This window comes from Calliopsis andreniformis, chromosome 1 (genome assembly GCF_051401765.1).
Source record: "Calliopsis andreniformis isolate RMS-2024a chromosome 1, iyCalAndr_principal, whole genome shotgun sequence".
NCBI lineage: Eukaryota > Metazoa > Arthropoda > Insecta > Hymenoptera > Andrenidae > Calliopsis > Calliopsis andreniformis.
In genome coordinates, this window is record NC_135062.1 from 3,860,745 (window position 1) to 3,883,864 (window position 23,120).

The window sequence follows — 23,120 nt, forward strand, 5'->3', positions numbered from 1 at the left end:
GTATTTCTTCTCGTGTAATTTTTGATTATACTCTTAAAAATTGAAAGATAATAAGTAACTAACATAGTCAGGGCGTTTTACCCTGACTACTCTATGGTGGTTTTTATACATACATATATGTAAGGTGAACATGCACTACTGATTTACTATTAAATCAACGTAAATAAGTGAAAGACGTTAAGTCGACTAGATTTTATACGTAAGTTATGGTTCATAATATTAGTAGTTATATGGGCTACATATTCATTGATGTGTTTTCATACAATAACTTAATTTTGGCTATAAACGCATATGTACGTTCGCTACTAAAGGTACACCTGGAGATAAAGTTGGGAGCCCGCGAATATTGAAATAGATTCGTTTATTTTTAACTAAATAATGTATTTTCAATACGGGTACAACAATAAAAGGCTATGAGAACACAGAATACAGAATCTCTTACATTTAGATTTGCCGGGTATATGCAAGATACATCTCCGTTATATGTCTATCATCTGTATTATAGGCTTTGGGGAGAAATGAGGACCTTAGTCCTTAGATTAGTCACTAGATGAATAAGTCTTACGAATTTGGACTTTCATTAGGATGTAGGCATAGTGCAAAAATCTTGTTTGGAACAGTTCTTTTATGAGCCAATACTAATGGCTACTTATTCAACAATACGACACTGTTAAAACTGTAACGGTAAATTTGCTAACAAGGATGGTAGTTCTGGAATTTTTCATGCGCGAAATCATCTTCCATTGAAGAATATATGTTTATAATTATTAGTTCTTGGCCCCATATACCTTAAACAGTTCTTAACTTAGTATTCAGTATTCTTTCGAACTGCATGATTAAGTGTTACACATTATAGTTAACAAATTTATGGTGATCTTCATATTTCGGTAAAGAAGTTAAATGACAAAAAAAACTAATTATTATATTGTAAGCCGGACTTGCTACTAAATAACTTTTATTTGAAATATATTTTTATATAGCAAAGAGTTTACAACTAAATTCGGGTGGCAGAATTGCATGACTTACCCTGTATGTACAAGTAAAATATACTCATGACATCGATCTTGATAATATGTATTAAGAACTATCGGAATCGGTGAGATATGTTTTCTTCTTTATAATTACCACAGTTTACTGTAAGTGGAGCATTGATGTATTCTTCAGGATTAAAATAATGTGTTAGATTAAGTGATTACTTTTATAACGTAATTAGAAGAAAGCATTATTAAATTATTATGTGTTACACATACTGTAGACAAATTCGGTGTTTATTGTCATTTATTTATTTTTAAATTTCTCTTAGTTTGTTAATAAAATATAGTGTTACGCAGAAGCGGATTAATATTTTTACCACTTTAAGCTATTATACCTTAACCGCCTCGCAATAAATGGAAAGGGTAGGGAAGACGAGGATCATATACACTTAAATTAAAATATTAGATCCGAAAGGGTTTTTTTGTGAAAATTTATTATTCATTATTTTAAATCTTTTTAGTCCCACTTCTCCAGAAAATCTTGTGTTCTATATTCAGTAATTTGATCACTTTTGATTTGCATTTGTATGTAAAAAATTAAAGTAGATGACTCCAATTTCGCTAGTGCTTTCAAATAAGTGTTATTATAATAATACTAGTACAAGATTTGTAGAGAGACTTTCGTCTTACAGCGTTCCAACCAAATGTTACAATAGCCTATACCCAAATCGGCCTGAGGTGTTACGTACGAAGACGTACTTTGCAATGTTCTAATTCTTTTGGGACATTGAAATACCCCAATTTATTCTACTGAGGTTATAGGCCAAGAAAATTAATCTCATTAGCATATGAGCCTATCAATTTTTAAGTCCAATCTTTCGATATAAGTAGGATATACATGAATACTGCGGAAAGATTTATCTGTTAGAAGAATGTTAAATGATAATGTTGTTCGTTCTCAAGAGAAATCCGCGTAGAAAAATAGGATAAAAGTTATGTAATATTACGAATTTAATACTGTTCTAGGGAACAGATCCACCAACTCAGAATTGTACCAACACAAATAAATGTACTTCAATAATTATAATAGAATAATAACATCACATTGCACTTAATTGCATAATATTAAAAGTAAGGTAATATAAAATAACGAACGCAATTTCATATGCAACCTCATGGCGCAATAACTTTGTACCACTTGAAATTGATCAAGCATAAAAAAAACATACAAATTTGTAGATACACGCCTTCCAACATACACGTAAAATAATTAATCCTCAACATGTAACTACACACTTCAAATAACATATAGTATCTACGTTTCTTACTGTTAGATCGTACAAATTGTACCTATATGTCTTTAGGCCCGTTTCAGGGCGAACGAAGGCTGCGCTCCGCGCTATGCACACGTAGACCTATGTCAGGATTGAGCGAAGCGTCTGCGTTCCGCGCTGCGCGCACGTAGTACAGGGTATTCAACGTCTTTTTACACTCAAGCGGATCGTCCACGATTCAATGCCAAACAATAAAACAGAAATTCTCCAAAGACAAAGGCACACTTACTGTGGTCGGATTGGATAAGTCTGAGCAATTAATGTCTCTAAACGAAGCATGGAATTGTTATAGAAATCGATTTGCAGAATGTTTTATAACCATTGGTATTTGTTGAGTTATATATACATGTATAATTATATAATTGTCTATTATTATTTTTGTATTATTATGTTTATTATATTTCATATTGTTTTCTTTGCTTTATAAAATATAAAGATTCTGTCAATAAAGAATACACATTTATTAACGAAACATGCTGTTCGGACAATCCAATGTTCTCGAGTAAGTCAAAAAGAGAAATATGTCCAATGTATTTATTATATATATGCATACTACGATGTTTACATTTTGTCTGTATTTTTCCGTGTTCTCTATGTAATCACTGAACGGCAAAAGAAACGAATTTATAAATAAATCTAATTTTATTCCGACACACACCGAATCATTTAGTGTTTTGAATTGGATTTAAGATAATATGAAGAAAGTACATTCGACGAGATAAAAATATTGAAAGAAATCGTTTAGTTGGCAACTGAGAAAGATTGGTGAACTGAGTAAACAAGAAAAGTGATTGCAAGAAATTGTTAAATTTTTACTTAAACGTTTGTCTTTCTGTTTAATTTCTTGCAAAAGCTAAAGTATTTGATTATCCAAAAAATTCGATTATTCAAACAGTGTGTGTTAGGAATTGATTCCTTCTGTATTATCGCTTTAATTTTGTATCACGAATTTCATCCTAAATCAGGATATCTATGATCTTTTTGATAAGCATTTTATAAATTAGTTTGTTTGGAATGAAAATCCGTTCTAGCAAAAATATTTTGGTCACTTTGCAACGGAATCTGCTTAACTGTGAAAATTTTTATCTGTTTACAGTAATTATATGATATAGATGCGAATAACTCTGTAGGCCTCCCTTGGAATTATGAACGTTCCTATACAATGTACATTATACAGATCAAAAGATACTTTACGCTCTAACATCGATGCATTGCTAAAAGCGTACGGGTCATTCCACGCGAAATCGGGCACGTTTCGGAGCAAGTTCTTGTAATTTGCTCAAATTTGAATATGTTGTAGTCTTTAACGATATTTAAACGTACCCCAAAGGATTTTCCAAAATTTTTAAAATTGTCGATTTTACAGCTGTTTGAAGTTAAGTGCTATATTTTTTTAAAAAAATTATAGCTATTGAACTAGTAAGCGGATGGAGATGAGCTTTACGGTGCTTATAGAGAAAATATTGAAGTTTCTAAAAAAAATTATTCCATTTAAAAAAAAATGTTTTTTAATCATATTTTTTGCAATTATTTTAAACAAATGCAGGTTTTTAAGATGATGCGCGATTTTAAAAATCTGAAAAAAAAGGAGAATATAGTTTGATCCTTCCCCTTGATGGACAAACTTTCAAAAAGATGGACATTTTAAAATTGGCCCTGTGAAAATTGCCGAAATTTGACGCTGCGTCGAGTCGCACTGCTGTGGCGGACGCGTCGTCGCTGGCAGCCTACTCGACCCCAGCAGGCGAACGTGCGTTATTATTTGCGATCAAGACGGCAAATATTGGTAACTCACTCTTTGTCAATGATGCTTATTGACAAGTTCACATTCATTTCTGCCATGTGAAGTTGCAAAAAAGTGCCATTCTGCATTAATACCAAAATCTTCGAAATGAAAGCTAGGATTTAAGAGATTATATTTATGTTTCCAAGAATAAGACGAAGATTGAGTTACCAATATTTATTGATTGCATTAAACCTTGCAAATGCTCGGAGATAATGTAGAATAATGTTGGGTGAAGTCGCCTTGATTGCAAATAATAACGCACGTTCGCCCGCTTGAGTCGAGTAGGCTGCCAGCGACGACGCGTCCGCCACAGCAGTGCGACTCGACGCAGCGTCAACTTTCGGCAATTTTCACAGGGGCAATTTTAAAATGTCCATCTTTTTGAAAGTTTGTCCATCAAGGGGAAGGATCAAACTATATTCTTCTTTTTTTTCAGATTTTTAAAATCGCGCATCATCTTAAAAACCTGCATTTGTTTAAAATAATTGCAAAAAAGATGATTAAAAAACATTTTTTTTTAAATGGAATAATTTTTTTTAGAAACTTCAATATTTTCTCTATAAGCACCGTAAAGCTCATCTCCATCCGCTTACTAGTTCAATAGCTATAATTTTTTTAAAAAAATGTAGCACTTAACTTCAAACAGCTGTAAAATCGACAATTTTAAAAATTTTGAAAAATCCTTTGGGGTACGTTTAAATATGGTTAAAGACTACAACATATTCAAATTTGAGCAAATTACAAGAACTTGCTCCGAAACGTGCCCGATTTCGCGTGGAATGACCCGTACCTAACAGTACGTTAGGTATATACCAACACCAAGTTGTATCCTACAGTTATTTTTACGCTCTATTTCCAGGCTTACGATTGGTTAAATTGACAATACTCTGTGCAAGGTATTTTTTGGTAGATTATAGATAATTTGTTCCGCGCATCTAGCATAAATGCTCTGCTCAATTCTGAAACGGGTCTTGAGAATCTTCGCATTTCTTGTTAGAGTGTAAAAACTGAGAAATTGAACTGATGATTAGATTCCATAGTATAACTACTGTTACCATTTACAGTTTTTTGATTCATTTCTGTATAATTTAATTTTTACTGTTTCCCATTTAAAAAATCTTCTCAATATTTAAATTTTTAGTTTTAAGTTAATTTGCAGTGGTACAGCGAATTTTTGGCACTTAAAGTATATCGAACTATGTATGAAGTTACAAGCAGTGGCGGATTTAGTTTTCAAGAGGCCCAGGGTGTTACAAATTTTTGGGATCCCATTAAAATATATATATACATTTGTATATTATACATTTATTTTGTATTATATACATTTATATCTACTTTTTTGATTTTTTTGACTATGGCGCACCAAACCGAAAAATCTGAAAAAATCAGAGATACCAGTAGCAACAATATGTATTTACTGTAAAAATATAATTGTAGTTCTGAGATTGCTTCAAATCCGCGTTTTTGGCATTTTCCCCGTTTTTTATTTTTCACGGCTTCAATTATCGATTTAAAAATCTCAAAAAATTCCACAACATGTATCTTGGTGTCTGAAATATCTCTGATTTTTTGTCGAATTTTGTATTCAATAAGGTACGAGTAATTTCCAAAAAACGTGATTTTCTATTTACCCCCATTACTAGTCCCCAGGTTGAGATAGAGGGTTGAAAATTGGCACAAACTAGTTTTTTGTGATAAGCTATCGAATGGCCCATCCTAAATCGAATTTGATTTGGGTGTACTTTTGACCACCTTATTCGGCTAGACCCTTTAAACGTTATAGTATCACAATAATCGCTTGATTGATTTCAAGGCAGATCCGACTAGTGATGGGTATACAATTTTCATATTTATTCTAGACATGTGGTTTACATTTATCGCAACAATACTGTGCGATAATATTGTTCCTAGGTGTTAAACGCGTTTTTTAAAAACCACGTTTCTCAAACTGAGCAAATCAACAACTCAGTTGATCCAATGATCTTGGGGGTAGTGGTTACTAATACTATTCTTTTCAGTTGTACGCACGGAAGTTTCGATTGAATAATATACATATATTTTATGGAACTATCTTATGGGATCCGAGGTGATTGCATGTACGTAAATCCGCCATTGGTTATGGGACTCTAGCAGTAGAATTGTCTGCGATGATCATTGTTTTCATATAGTACTTTATTATGATGTTTGAGATATAACATATTTAGTCTATTCGGTATTAAAGATATGGTTGGGGGCTCTTAAACATGTTCTTAACATCAAAAGGTTTTACCGTTTTGATTGCATTCAATTCATGTTCCAATGTTCTTTGTGTTTCTCATGTAAATATTTTTTTTTACCTCGTATCCTTATAAAAAATTAAGAGATTTTGATAAATGCTTGTTAGGATTTCTTTCGTTGCTTTGCTGGGTATATAGTTATTATCTTATATAAAGAATTTTTTTGTAGCAGTAATTTTAGAGTTCAGGTTTATTCGATGATTGTTCCATGTGATTTATAAAGTTCAAAGTTCTTAGGATTTTCTGTGACATAGAATAAGTGAAGATGATGAATTTCGAAGTATTTGGTAACTTGATAATGTAGCAATGATTTTTGTAAGCTGATTTCTTGTGATAAAAATGAAGGCGTACTTCATGGGGTAAAACATGATTTTCGTGTAGTATGTGCTAGTAGCGTCAACAATATTTTGAACGGGAGACACGCTGTGGCGGCAGAAATAAGATTAAAAGTGATATTTATTGGGACTACAACATTGGCAATGTTTTGGTAGAAGATTAAATTACTGCGCGTGCCGTTTCCTAGTAATTTCAAGGGATTGCAATTAGTAATTGGAAACACGACAAAACCGTACAATCGCAACTTCAAGAACTATTGAAAAAAGTTCAAATTTAAATTCAAATTTAAATTGTTTTTTAAAAATAAAAATGGAACAGTGATTACTATAGACAAGAAAGTAATACATAATTTGTTTAATACTATTATTCTCTTTAAGCCAGGGATGGTATTTGGTCTCGAAACCGAGATTCGTTTTGATTTTGGTATGCCTTTTTTTAAATAGACCGCATTTAATTTGGTCTTTCTTTGTGATGCCAGTATAAAAACCTTATGTACTGAGTTTACAAAGAGGTCTCGTTTTAAAAATCGAAATGCTTTTCGGTTTTTTAACTGGTCTTATAAAAGATAACAAAATGAAATTTCAGTTTTATAAATGTCCTCGAAATAGATGTTATTTGGTCTTGAAACCGAAATTCTTTTTGGATCCGGGAACATGCTTATTTTGTTATGGAATTAAATAAAAGGTACTTGTTCAAACCAGCAGTTGATCAACAGATCTTTCTGGCTTTGTTGAATTTTGCACGTGGTGTGCCGACTAGGGTTTAGTTCGAAGGACCAGAAATACCAATGAATTCTAAGTTGTATCTAATCTTTATTTTGATAAATCTTACTTTATACAGAGATGAGTTTAGAGGGCGGAGAAAATATTTACAAATAGCAACCCTCGTTACTCCTTCGAGGGAGGCCTCTCTGGGGTAGGTTATGCCCAAAAACTCCCACCACAGACATGGGAGGGAAGCCTTTGTCTTCAGCGCGTGGAGGTAGTGGCTAGGCTCTGTAGGGTGACATCACCCCGAAAAGGCCCAAGGGGGGACAGACCCTGAGGGTAGCGCGCTAACGGAAGACGCTCGGGTTTGAGGTTTACGATACGTCAATTGCTATTGAGCAGAGACTCGGGACCCTAAAGTACACGTGTTCGTCAGAATCGTAAAACGATGAAGCGACTTCTAGGGTCCTTAATCCTCAATGCAAATTAACAAATAATTACCAATAAACTAATAGTGTATTTCTTCAGAAATAGCAGGCCCAATTCGTCTGTATCGTAAACCTAGTCTACCAAATGTCACACAATTATAATCGTCTTAACAGTACTGATAAAATACAGTTCTTTACATACAGGGTGTAACATGCATACGTTTCAATATTCTAGTGGGTGATAGGATACCTCAATTGGATCATAAAATGTCGTATAACATAGTGTCCAATATGCTTTGATTTTGCAGTAATAATGTCTTAAAGTTAACACTATCTTCTGAAACGAATAATAGCTGGTGCATATCGATAAGATAAACAGATTGAAAGAGTCTGTTGACCTAGAGAAAGTTGCTTGAGAAAATTGTGTTTGTTTCAGAAGGCCCTGAACACGTGTTAAGACCCTTATAGACACAAGTCCTTCAATGGGACTCCTATTGTAAACGGTCTTTCGGAACTGCATATCATGTCTGATAATAATTTTGATCTCACATAGAAACTCGAAATAAATTTGATGTGCTTAATGAGAGTAGAAATAGAACTGAAAATTTAGTTACTTAATATCAAGAACTCTATTTTATCGACTTTTTATTTAATTCGGTATCAAAAAAAAAAATAAATTGCTAAACCTACGGTTATCCCTTCCATGTCGTATCGAATACCCCTCCCACAATGTATGGTCGCGCCTGTACTTTTACGTGACAGACATACTGCGGAGAAGAAAATATTGAACAATGATGTTAAAAGTTACACTTTTCAGAAAATGAAATGTGCATCATGATATCTCAGCAACAGACGCATTGACTTTGATGAGATTAGGTTTAATCGAAAGAGTGTACCCACATTATATTGTGGTAATACCATTGAATTTTAGATCTGAGCTACGGATTCAATAATTATACACGATTAAAGTTTTTCATACGCAAAATTCCAAACCATGTACACGGTAGTGCCGCTTGATATTTGCAAAAATGTATATATACAATATTTTTGCTATATACAGGGTGATCCAAATAAAGTGTTACAAGCGGTTCTTTTAAATTTAATAAAGATATCGACTTCACTTTTCTTTTAAATTCAATGGGACAGAGGGGCTAATCTTCTAGTATAGAACAAATTCTTTTTCGGGGGAAGGGGTTACCCTCCAATATTTTTTTAAGTGGTAGGTGATATTAATTTTTTTTTATTGTGCGTAGTTACAAAGTTAAAGTAAAAAATTTGTCCCGAAGGGAAACTTTGAGGAAATGCAAAGAATGCGAAAAATAAAAAATGATCAGGATAACGTTATTTTATTAAGTATCCAAAATGATGTCCTCGGATTTCCGTGCACTTATTAAGTATTTTGCAAATTCTGTTTCGAATATTTCATAACTTTTTGTTATCAAGTAATGACAATTATTATTGTAACCTACTTTTTGTAGTCTATTTTGTAGCCTATAATTTGAACAACTAAGAAAGATACGAACCCAAGAATACGTACTGTTTGTGCATCACTTACTCCTTTAATACTCTGTTACTACATTACACGATAAGAAAGAATGGTTCAAATAAATGTTAATCAGTTTTATTACAGTTGTATAAATAGCAACAACTTAATATCTCATCCCATTTAAAAAAATGTTGGGAGTAACAACCCCCTCCAATAGTCTCTGAAAAAGAATTTGTTGTAAACTAAAAGATTAACTCCTCTATCTCGTTTAATTTAAAACAAGAATGAAGTTGATATCTTTATTCAATTTTGAAAAAGCAGTTTGTGATATTTTATTTCTCTCATCCTGTATACAAATATATATTTTATAACGTATAGTATGCCCAGTTTAAATATCTACACGTGATTATTTCTCTAAGTATTAAAGATACAAACAACACTTTGATGTACAAAGTTTGACCGAGCAACTTCCGAAATAGCACAGAGACATCTTAAAAACATCTTAAAAACATCCAGTAAAGTCCTAAAAATGTTCAAAAGACGTCTCTGAGACGTCCGATGTTACAAATCAGTATGTCTTTAGAACGTTTTAAAAGACACTCACAAGACGTCTTGTAGACGTTCAAATTACGTCTATAAGATGTTCAGACAAAAAATAGACGTTTCTAAGACGTCCATGTAGAGTGTCTTTAAGACGCCTTATGGATGTAAATTTCGCAAGTCTTTAAAACGTACGTTGCTGGATGTTTTTAAGACGTCCAAATTATGTCGTACGACGTTCAGGTATAAAATGGACATAAAATAGACGTCTTCAAGACGTCGTGTGCTATCTGGGTTACTCATGATGTACATTGGGTAACGCTAATGATGGCAGTACGTCAACTTCAAGAATTAATAACTTAATAATGGTTTACGCAAAATATATCTGCAGGGATGTATTTAAAAATTAAAATCTAACCTTTACAGGGCTCACCAAAGCCATCTCAAGGTTAAATCACTGTTATCACCATATTTGCCCCTTAATGCCAGACAACTTTTGTTTGAAACATTTTTTTGTATTTTTAATACTTAGAGAATTAATCGCGCGTAGACATTTGAACCAGACATACCGTATATATTATAAATTTTATAACATATATTATTTTGTTGTTGTTGAGGTATCAACAAGTAGTACTTTCTCTAGTAATATTATTTTCAATGAAAGTTGTTTCTTTCTATTTCTTGAAAAAGGTTCAAAAAGAAAACATATAATCGAAGCGTTCTTCTGGAAAGTAGCGTAAATGTTATATCGAGCAAATTTTGTTTTGCGTACAACATACCTACATTCTTTTAATAAAAAACAAAATTTTATAATTTTCGCATTTTCATTATTTTTTATAAGAACGCATTAATTATAGCATAGATTTGTAACAAATACAATGGTATTGTGTGAATTTTTTTAAAAGAGTTTATTAAGTTCAAAACAAAATTCAGAGTTATTCATGTTTGAGATAATTAGCCTAATTTTCGATATCTGTAATGATATATCAATATTTACGTTAGATTAAATGTTTAGTTTAAAAATTTTTTAAGTATTGAAATTGGAAATGCAAATTGTATTTCTACATACAGTAGCGGTCATAAGTTTACGACCACTTGGCGAAAACGTTGTCAATTTTTGGACTATTGTAACTTCACGAAAAAAAGTCATACAGTAATCATCCTAAGCTCATTTTAAAGGTTGAACCCACTACTTTCACATCTCTAAGTTCAATTTTTTCGAAAATCCTTTTAAACTAAGAAACGAGTAAAAAAAGTGAAGATAGTTTTGCTTTAAAAAATTATTCAAATTCAAACGGCTGTCAAAAATTTTTTAAACTTCTCACGCGACTAAAATCACCATCAGTTTGAAGATTAAAACCTTCTCTTTATAACTGTCTCCTGAAAATTGATGCACGATTTTTTTTCGCTGTTTCATTCCTCTTAAAAAAAGCGTGTCAACCTCAAATTAGACGTTTTCGGCTGTTTTCAGCTATTTGAAGCTTTGTCACACCCGCCTCAATTGGAATAAAACTGCAAAAAAAGATATTATGTATAAACTTTTAGGAGAGCATTATAAAGAGGAGACTTTAGTCTTCAAATTGATGGCGATTTTAGTTACGTGAAAAATTGTTTAAACTTTTGGAAGCTGTTTGAATTTAAACAACTTTTTGAGGTAGAACTACCTTCACTTTTTTACTTGTTTCCTAGTGTAAAAGGATTTTCGAAAAAATTCAACTTAGGGATGTGAAAAGAGTGGGTTCAACCTTTAAAATGATTCTAGGATGATTATTGAACAGAGCCCAAAAATTGACAACGTTTTCACCAAGTAATCGTAAACTTATGACCGCTACTGTATATCTTCAAGTTGCGATTCATTATTGGAGTTATTTGAATTTTTTATAAATATTTACGAGTTTATGTATTTAGTATGACTTCAAGTTAAGTTATCTGTTATATGATTGTTAATAAATAAGATAGTATTATCAGTGCTAGATGTAAATGTGTTTTTTGCTGGTTAAGCATTTTGTGCAAGTAGATTCTTAAGTGCTTGTACATACTCGTAAATTATCATCCCTTTTAATTTATTAGAGGTCAGATATCATTAATTACTTACAATTATTATCATCCATATTTTCATTAATAATAAGCTATTTGCCCGAGCAATGATTGTTAGTTATCAGTTTTGTTGAAAAGTATTTCTTGATATTTTCCGAAGTTGCCATCTCTGACTTTCCATTTTGGTTGAGATAAAGTGCAGTTGAAAATTAAATTCAAGTGATGGTGCAAAAGTATCGGATAGTGGTGATTTCCATGTAAATCTCGTGTAGTTACCCAGTTTGAATTATGTACATATCCCCATGTGGCTCATGGAAATGTTCAAACACTTTCCTTTATTAGACTTTCTATCTAATCGAAATGTAATCGTTGAATGTATGCATTTTTGGAAAAGTAATTGATATGCATACAACTTAAATTATTACACTAATGAAAATATAAAATGCATGGGAAAAAATACTTAACAGAAAAATAACTGAATAAGTGAACAGTTGGACTTAACGCAAAAGGTGATGTAATATCAAATAGTTCTAATATTTTGTACAACTCTTTATGTCAATTACAATTTGTATTCTTCTAACAATAAGCATACTTTCCACAAGCTTTTTACCTTATTCAGGATTAATTTTGTTTTACTTTTTAAATGTATTTTTCCGTAATAACAACAAATTTGAATTGCCTTCGTTAAAATCAGCAGTTTCTTTTTTAGTCGGCTCAAAAGATTTACAAGTCCAGCGATTGTGATGACCACTCTAGGATATTAAATTCTTTTGGAGTTATGATTTGATATTATGTGCTGTGTATTCGAGATTGCTTATATGTATACACAGTTACTGTTAACTGTTCAAAAAAAAAACTAGAAACAATACTACCACATGGGCAATTTTATGAGTTCCTACTATGTCATTGACAGGTTAGATATCGAAAGATCAGTTGTACAAAATTTGCTGTAAAGTATTTACTTCTGTTATGTAATTTATAAGACTTTTATTTGTAATTATTGTTATAGAAATCTTCTATTATAGTTTCGAAAGTGTGGAGGCAACTTATCCTGATAGTTTTATTAAATCAGTTTTTTCTCCTTGTATCTTCTTAAAATATAACTTTTTAAGAATGTTTTCTATTTCACTCCATGTGGATATTTACAAAAACAAAAGAGATTCAAATATTTTTTAAGTGATGTGCACACTCTTCGAAAGCAGTATTTTGTCATCTCTCTTCGATAAACAATCGAAATACATGTACGGTATAATGAATATGATTAATGTATATTATAATACATTAATATAGAATACAAGATAATCAGGTGAATATGATTAGGTAACATATCACAATTTCTGTTTTGACAATTACAATAATACATTTTATATTGAATTAAAGATACGTAAAAATGGTTAAAATATGTGTAAATATTGTCAGATGTACTTCAAACAATTTCACTGATGTATATAATGACAATATGTCAGTGTTCAAAAGTAATAAAGTTTTGACTGCTTAAAGTAACATAATAAGTTATGTTATGTTATTATTATGCTATGAATTTTCAGAAATATATAAAATTGAAACTTCAGTCATATTTTTTGAGACTGTACTTCTAATCACGAAATTTGCGAAACCATATATCCGATTCGCCTTAAAATTTGTAGAACTATTTTATAGTTTTAAGTATAAAGTATTTTCTAACTTATGATCTTTTCGATATATCAGTTATTTAATTATTTAGAATGTTGAAAGTTGATTTCTTGGATAAAAAGTTCATTTTTCATTGAATTGCGACTACTTCTGTAATCGTGATAATCTTGAAAGAATCATAGACTGTAATAAATGTGAATATTTTACTAAATTTGCTCGATATATGTGGTTTTCCTAATACATAGAGTGACTCACGAAATTGATCAAATACTTCCCTTTGTTACATCTTTTATTTAATCAAAATATAGTGATTAATTATAGATTTTTGGAAATACATTTGATGAATAATTTATGTTATCATAATAAAAAAAAATACAGAACATATTGGAAGTATCATTTATTAGAACAATAATTAAACAATAAAGAGAATACTGAATTTGAACAGTAACGTGACTTACAAAGGAAGTTTGATGAGTGTTAATCGCCGATTTTAATGAAACTTTGTACAATTATTCTATGGTCCTACGTAAGAATTTTGCCGTACAAAGTAGCTGCCCATACGCACCTTTAAGGGAGGAACTACCCCTTTAATCCAAGTCACCCTTTTCATTTCGGTGCTTATAGCTCACAAAGTATAAGCACTATAAAAAAATGTCGCATACAAAAGTTTTACTGTTTTTCAAGACCTATAAGATGGCTTTAAAGAAATGTTGAAAAAATGAATTGTTTATAGAAATTCAACCCCCGCCCCCTGTTTCTAACAAAAAATGTTTTTATTTCAAATAAATAAAGAGCTTTTTGTTGTGAATTCAGTGTTTTATAGCAATATACAATTATTCTATTTCTTGTATACAAAAGCGTTGTTATCGTTGTTCGTTACAATGCCCCGTCAATAATAACAGATCTTATTTTCTGACCTTTGAATGCTACCGATAATGCAATATAGTTTTTGTATACATATGACTTGTGTATGGAATGGTACAACTTGCATTGTAGTTGGCAGCTCAGAGCGAAGGAAAAAGAATTAAAAGGGGAGAAAAAATAGCAATATCAGTTAATTTTACCCATGATCTTTTATAATTTTTATTTCAAAATTAAAAAAAATACAATCAAAGAGTGACAGTAGTGTAGTATTTCGATCAAATTATACAGTACAATCCGCGATTATATTCTGTTAATTTATTCATGTATTTATTGTACGTAATTTACACAATAATGATACTGTTCGTAAAAATGTTTAAAGCAGAAGTATTTTTTACACCAAGCACAACGATGAATTGCAATTTGTCCGCATATACATATGTGACACTAATGAATTTCGATATCTTGTTTCCCGAAACAATATTCAACTGGATTCTCGTAACGATCTGGGCGATCATAATGAATGAATGTGTAAACATGTTATGAAATCTAGGAGAAGACAGCTGATTGTGAGTAAGAGATTGTAACTTTATAATGTTTCATTAGGAATAGGCAGTATAGCATGTCATTTAAAAAAACAAAGGTGTCCTAAAACTCTCCAAAATCCTTTTACTTGTATAAAAAATTATTTATTACTGTCACATTATAGCTCTTTTCAAACCATACAACTTTTGTAACAAAGTTTTTCTATTTCTCTGAAAATAACGGGGGAATTCAAGGAGATCGAAGTTGTTACTTCACTCTGTGTAGTTTGATGGATAAGGATTACAACGATCTTATTACAAAAAAATTATTTTCTTCAGTGGTAGAAATTGTTATGAATATGTCATTTTCATTTTTTTTGTTATATAGGTTTTAAATTACAGGTAAATATTAATTATTAGTTTAAATTATGAATCAGAATTTTGAATTATAAGACACCTATAAGAAGATTGAAATTCTTTTACTCAAATATACCTAATTTCATATTTTATAACCAATATGTTTACTGAATGACCTACTTTTGAATGTGAAGACATTAAACTCTGTTAAATATTTAGATTATTTGAATACTTCTCTTACGCTCTACGTATTGTTACATCTAGACTGATACATACAGACGGAGATATAGTCGTTAAAAATTATGTATACCGACTGTCTTCATATTCATTAAATAGAAAAAGAATAATTGTTGTTGCCGTTATGTGTTTATAATGCGTTAATCAAATTAGTCAGTTAGTTATAATATTTGTAATCAATAAACTTTTATGTTGAAATAATATGTCGAGCAATAAGTTATCAAAGACAAAAATTAATCTCTTTGGGAGAAGTAGTTCTTAGAACTCCAATTACTGGACCAAGGACTGTTTGTTTATATAAAAGGTGATAAGGGTCCGTGGGTCCTGTGATTAAATTCGTCGGTCGCTTTTTAGTCTTTCGTAATCACTCAGCAGAGTCAGTAAAAGATATACCTTCCTATATGAAATAAAAGTTTAAGTATAAGAAGGAATAAAACTGTTAAAATTATTTTTCCATAACCAAAGAATCCCAATATTTTACAAACGACATAACGTCCAGAGTATAAGCAATTTCTATTGCATATCAATAGAAACTGTAGATAAGTATGTGCTTCTTAGAAATACTGCAATTTCATCATATGATTCAAAACATGATGAGGTGACATTCGTTTGACTTTAGAATGACTTTGTTGAGCCTCTGTATTCAGCATGTGTGTAAATTATATTTAAAATATTTTTCAAACTAGGTAATTATCTTCAAACGCAATGTTGGAATGTTGGAAGCACAAACAGTTCATAATCAATGTATAAAAAATGTATAGTTCTATTTAAAAAAATTTAGTTGATTTTGAAAATTGAAGTTATCACAGCCTTTAAGACAGACTCGGGCAGCACGTGACATATTCTATTCAATATCATTTCCTTTCTAACGTTTTAAATTTAATTATATTGGGCAGTCTGTATACATATTGTTACAAATCTATTTGAATAATTAGTCCAGAACTGTAGCACTATGATTACATGACAATTTACCTTCATACCAACCCTTCTCTTTATTTTTACGAAAATCGACATATTTAAGAAATAATTGTTGTCAGTTTTATCACCTTTATAATCAGATTTCGTTGTTTTCATCATATGCCAATTCGTTGTTTTTAGTAAAGTTGTACACAAGTGATGACCGATACACAACTTCACCCCGAGTTGCATAATGTAATGTTTATATGGGACACATATAGAATGCGGCATTAATTACATTTTTGTGTGCATATTAGCATAAGCTAGACAGATCCAGACTTTGCACTTGCCACGAACAGTCTTGAGAGCACAAGAGTGATCAACAGCGGGAGTAATAGTTTACGAATAAACAGTAAAGTGGAAATAGCAGTGTGGTATGCGTGACTGGGCCTTAGATTTAAAGCAAATGTGACGAACATTTTCTCAGCCGGAATCTATAGAAATTTCATTATAAGTTCGTTAACCCTCTCACTACATACCAGTCATCCGGTTTTTCCATTTACTACGCAGAGCTGGAAAGAAGTACCGTGGAATGGCACGTATGCGTGATTGCTTTGGGCAATAGCACGCTAAAATCAAAAATGTATCTGAGTTAAGACGTGTCTTAACTTCTTTCCAGCTGTGCATAATAACTTGGTCTTGTTTACATTGTTTCACTCATTTATCTTTATCTCAAAGACGAATAATGAAGATAGGTATAGACGAGTGGCTTTTCTCTAGTATTTCTGAATTTTTCTTCTATTCCCGAATATTAGTATTCCTGTATTAGTTTCCTGAATCGATCAGGAAAGTAGGAGAAGGATTCATAGCTGACTCGTGAGCAGGCTTATCAGAGAATTACTGACTGAGAGAGGAAAGCGAATTCCCTGCAAGTCCCACACCCCTAAGTAGTCTACGATAGGCGAGTGGGAGTGTACTTTTCCTCTCGGCCAGTAATTCTTTGGCAAACCTGCTCATGAGCCGCCAGTTTGCCACTCCTGTCTAAAGCAACGCTATCTACATAGCAGTTGCATCTCTCACTCATTTGCTTTCCCCTACAATGATGTTTTCCCTTTTAGTTTATTATACAAGGTGTTAACAAAAGTGTGAAGCACTTTCGCAAGATAAACTCTAGACAACAGAAAGAAAAGTTAATATGAAGATTGAAAACATGAAAAAGTCATATACAGTAGTGCCAGATTAGTTAGCCATGGTTCGGAACCAGATCTGGACACCTATCTTGGTAGATCTATTTCCAAGAATTCCTGAGTGTTTTTTTTCCTCAGGTCGTTCGCTTCAGAATGAGAGAATAGGCAGAGTAGTAAAGGAGTGCGAGTGAGATGTCGATATTCAACACGAGCAGGGTTGTCGCACAAACTCCCTCTTTAGGTATAATAAGAGAAATTGGGAGGTGGAGGACAAAACAGGGGATATCCAATTGTATTGTGTTGCTGAGGTCTCGCTCGGATCTAGGACCTAGATTTATACCAATAAGACCCCTGTTATTTTTCCCCTTACCACCCAATTTCCATCTCTATATCGAAGGAAGGAATTCGTGCGGCAAATAAACATGTTTAGGATCCTTTGATAAGCCAGTTTCAAGAATTGATGGGGATAGTGACGGCCAGTTATCTAGGAAAAATTCTAGTTAGCTAACTTGGCATTACTGTACGCATAAAAAAATATATTTGATAAAGTTTAGTTCATTAGTTATATGCTATTTTGTAACGCGTAAAATACTACCCTAAAACCTCGTACAAAATAAACAAAATGTAAAGTTTTTGTAAGATCTAGACACGAAAATAAGTTCATGTGCGTTATGCCCGAAAATGCTTAGCTTTTAAGTTATTAAACACTATCTCAATAAAAAAACTTCATAAAAGTAAAAAAATTATGCCAAGTACATGAAAAGCTACGACGAAAAATGTACCATAAAATACGTTTTACTTCTTTATGAATCACAAAAAACTAGATGAAAATAATAATTAGGAAAGAGTGCAACCCAAAAATAAACGCATATGAAAGTACTACATTCCTTGATTTTGTACTATGTATTTGCTTGTAAAGGTATCTCTCAATTAATATCGAAATACATGGTGTATAAACTAAAAAACTTAACGTTTTCGAATACACCTGAACTAGTTTTATTATTTTACGTCTAGAATCTATCAAATGTTTCGTCCATATGCATGACTTATGAGATTTCCAATACTGAAAGTATTGGAAAGAAAGAAAAATTACTCGAATTGGCTTATTAGGTCACTTTGCTAGGTCTCCTGTATTGGGGTACACACGCCACTATGCTGGGCCTCAGTAGACGTTCTCGCATACCAGAGTAATAGTAGTAGGTCCATGCTCCTATGTGTGACGTTACACACTCAAACCGATGCCAAATCTTTAACAATTTTTCCTAACTAAACGGTTCGTTTACAGGATATAGTTCCTTTCAAACAAAAATATTTGAAGAATTTTTAAAAGAAAAATTGTATTCCAATTGTGAAATCAGAGTGGATTTAATGTTATGCATTCTATATTTGGGTAGATTTAATGTCATCCATCGATTTAAATCCAGCTAGGAGCAAAATGTCTTGCAGTCAGGAAGTCAAGCGATATCTTCTAGAACTGCTCAGTGATTCCGGTAGCGGATGAGGGCTTGGGCACTTGATTGTGGTGACTGCTGAAGAGTGGGTAGTTTGTATAGCTTAGGGAGTATGACTGAAAGGTGGAGTTTTTTTTGTCACTTAATGATGGTGGTCGTTGGGGGTAGATTTGCTCTATAGGGGAATATGACATAAATATCGATGAGCATCACCTCATCCGTCTAATCTTTGTTTAGGTTGAGTTCCGAAAGGTGAATTATGCATGGTTGATTCTTTTCAAATTCAGTCTGAAATAAGATTCCTTGTAGGTAGGAAGTCAAGTGAATTTCTCCGGATCTACCCTAGTGATTCCTTTTTTAATGCGGGGTACTAATTGTCCTTGCTCAGAAACTTGGTGATGATGGTTACTGGAGGATGGTTAGCGCAACATCTCTAATAGGCACTGCCTCAGAAGGGACTTTGGCCTTCACCCCATCTCTTTCTCTTATAACGTCAACTGTCGATTGAAGAATACCAGTACCATTACTCCGTTGCTGATTCCAATTATTGTTTGCATACGGTGGCATTCTTGAGTTGTATTGTGATTCATTGACTTTTGCAAGTATTAAAAGCTGACCGATGATAATTCTGATTTGTGCAAATCTTGCAGCACACCAAGTTCAAAGTTCACGATAATAGTTCACAGCTCTTATAGTTCAGTTCACTGTACACATTTCACAGTTCAAAGAGTGTGATTTAAAGTTCACAGTCTATTACTGATACTATATTCCGGTTCGAAGGATCAAGGATCTTGTTAGATTTTTACAAAAAATAATACCAATCAATTTCTTGTCGAGTTCTTTTGCTGAAAATGGTAGGTAGTAAACACAATATAATTTTGAGTACTTTGAACGATGTTATGAAAGAAATCATTAAAAAAATTTAGAGGCTATTTTCTTAAAGAAATTATGTTATGTACAATATAATAATCAAGTGTTGTTGTTGTTAGTATTAAACGACTGACTTCATACTTCTGGACTTTGTACAGAACAGTTCCTTCTTTAGTTGAATGTTCCATTATTTACTTATGTTGAAACACTTATCGATCCTTTCTTAAAAATTATATCAAATACCAAGTGGGTATGTAACTTTCATGTGGTCATAGAGACGAACACACGATTGTAAAGTTTCTACTAGAGCTATTGATTGTGAGATACTCGGGCCCCCGGGTATATAAAAATTACCCGTGATACCCGAATATATCAAAATTACCCTTGCTACCCGGGTATCTCACGGGTACCCGCCACACGAGGCAGACAAGACTGTTGTGCCGAATTAAGCCGAGTTGAACCGAATCGAATCGGAATGAACCGAAGTGAACAGAACTGAGCCGAATTGTACCGAACTCGAATGAACTAGAATTGAATCTTCGTTTTGAAATAAAAACAAATACATCATAATTTAAACCCTCTTTTCTGGTGGAAATGTAATACATTTAAATATAAAAAATTATCAAATCTAGCAAACGCTTATTTAAGTATTCCAGCTACATTTGCTAGTTCAGAGCGTTGTTTTTCCACAGCTGAGAATATTGTAAATGACAAGCGCTCTTGCTTATCACCTGAAAATGTGAACTTATTAGTATTTTTATATCAAAACAGAAATGTTTAAAATATAGATTGTGTACATATATGTAAATAGATATATAAATTGAAACATGTCCCATACAATGCAATAATTAGTTTTGTTAAATATTTTTTATCACATTTGATTTATGATCGAATGACAATTTATCTATTTCTGCACACTCGTTGAGTTAGATAGTGTCTTAATGATAAGTCCTGATAAATATAGAAACAAAACGAAAGCTGTAAGGTGAGAATTAATGAATGTCATCTGTTTTGAAAATAACAGAAAACAACTAAACAATATTTTTATGGCCAACTCAACATTTATATTCACTTTGATTTTAAGTACTGTACGAGGAATCAAACATAAATGTGAAGAGTATTGACAATGTGAATGAGTCTAAAACTACCGCAAAGCAATCGGCAAACTTCGGCTCAACTCGGCTTAATTCGCTACGAGATTCTTATCTACCTCATGCTTCGGGTACCCGTGAGATACCCGGGTAATACGGGTAATTTTGGTATACTAGGGTACTCGGGTATCTCACTCGGTTCACTTGAAATCTCGAGCCCTAGTTTCTACTATGTGTCATCGTGCAAATATTGATATAGAATAATACATACAAGAGAAACGGGTTCAAGGTTGTTTGAAGGCCATAACATTATACATATATTGTTGAATTCTTGTTTGAAAATACAGGAAAACGTTTCTTTTCATTTAAAGAAGTCAAGGATCTTGACATCTTAGAAACGTTTTTGTAAAAATCTACTTTCGATTGTAGATTATACTTTCTTAAACTTAACATATTCCACTGTGGCATTTTTTCAATAAAAAATATTAAAGTAATGAGTAAAACGCTGTTGTAAGGATATAGAAAAATGATTTGAGATTTTCGAACTTGTAACGATGTTTGAAAAATAATCATAACGTGTTTAGCTGTAAATAACGATTATTAAATGATTCTTAAAGTTTAGTACAATCTTCCATGAATATCTTGTGTCTATAATTATTTTATACTGTGTTAGTAAGTATTTATTTTTACTGAAGTGCTCATATGATTTCTAAACATACAAAAGTGTTTTGTGACAGGCAAACTATCTATCTTACTATGATAATTATTATATTTAGTTATTTCAAACGTTGTCTTATAATAATAGAATTAAAATTTGTAATAATAGTTTTCTGTTTCAAACTTACAATTAGACATACATACTGAATTGAATTACAGTGTGTTTTCGATATAGGTTCAACTGACCTTTATATAGGATGGGACATTTTTTCGAGATCAACTCATGCTTATGATACCCCACTTTGATCTTATTGAACACTGCAATTGACAGTACTCACAAATAAAACTCTTTAATACCAAATAATTTCACATTATAGTGAATATAACAATGAGACTATAACGAGGAGATACTCTTATAAGAGTTCCTGAACAGTGCAAATGTCTTGCAATCTTGTATGACCATAGTGTTAATATTTATCTAATTCTAAGCTATGACAGATTGAGTCTTAAGAAACTGATTTTATTACGTAAAGCCACGCTAGCGTTTGTAGATTTTGATGAAGACCCGTACGGTAGCTGTAGAAACAAATTCTCAGCGGCTTGAACATCTTCCTAGTGGGTCCTTACATGATTAAGGTGTTAAAACACACCTTTTGATTTCAGTGATAGGATTGGATGTAACGAAAGAGACAAATGAGTTTTAAATATTTAATAAATGTTGAAGTAAATACAAGGTACAATCCTGTATAATCCTAAACCTAAGTCTAGTCTTAGATTTAGACCTAGAGCTAGACCTAAGCTTAAACGTTAGCGATACCCAAAATTAAACGTAAACCTAAACCTGAATGTAAAGTTAGACTTAAATCTACACTTAACCCCAAACGATCAAATATGAATTCGAAGAAATGTTCATTTTCCATTTTCGACGAAGTGTGCTTCATCTAGTTTCCATTGATCGTTAGTAGGTTATTAATCCAGGCTGCCGGTCATTGAGTGCTGACCCTCTTGTCAGCAATTTTGATTGTCTGACTTTTCACGGTTTCTCAAATTTCAGTCACTACGTAACAATTTAAATATCAACAGTAGATTAGTAGAGTTTCCCATATCTGAATATAGGAGAGATACTGATCTGAATAACAGGAAGACAAAAGCATTCGAATTAAGGAATTTTCGAATAATAAAACAACAATTTTTCTGATATTAAACTTCATTTATTCAAGTAGAAGTAAACTAAATTGGTAATTTGTGTAATATTCAAGGATCCCATATCTCTTAACTACTAAATTACGTAGGTTTTCCAACATACCCCATTTCGTCGAGTTATATTCTTTGAAGTTCTTTTTTAAATGCTCCTACTTGTGGAAATACATCTTCGTTTTAATTTCGAAGTTAGAAGGGATCATTTCAGAAAATAATTTCAATGTTTAACATTTTGCAATTGTAAACAAAAGA

At 32.1% G+C, this 23,120-nt stretch overlaps 1 protein-coding gene across 2 annotated transcripts in view; it reads left to right on the forward strand.

Moving 5' to 3' along the window:
* Window positions 1-23,120, forward strand: part of LOC143177464 (long-chain fatty acid transport protein 4) — a 52,471-nt gene that overhangs the window by 6,362 nt on the left and 22,989 nt on the right. The gene's annotated exons all lie outside the window — the stretch shown is intronic.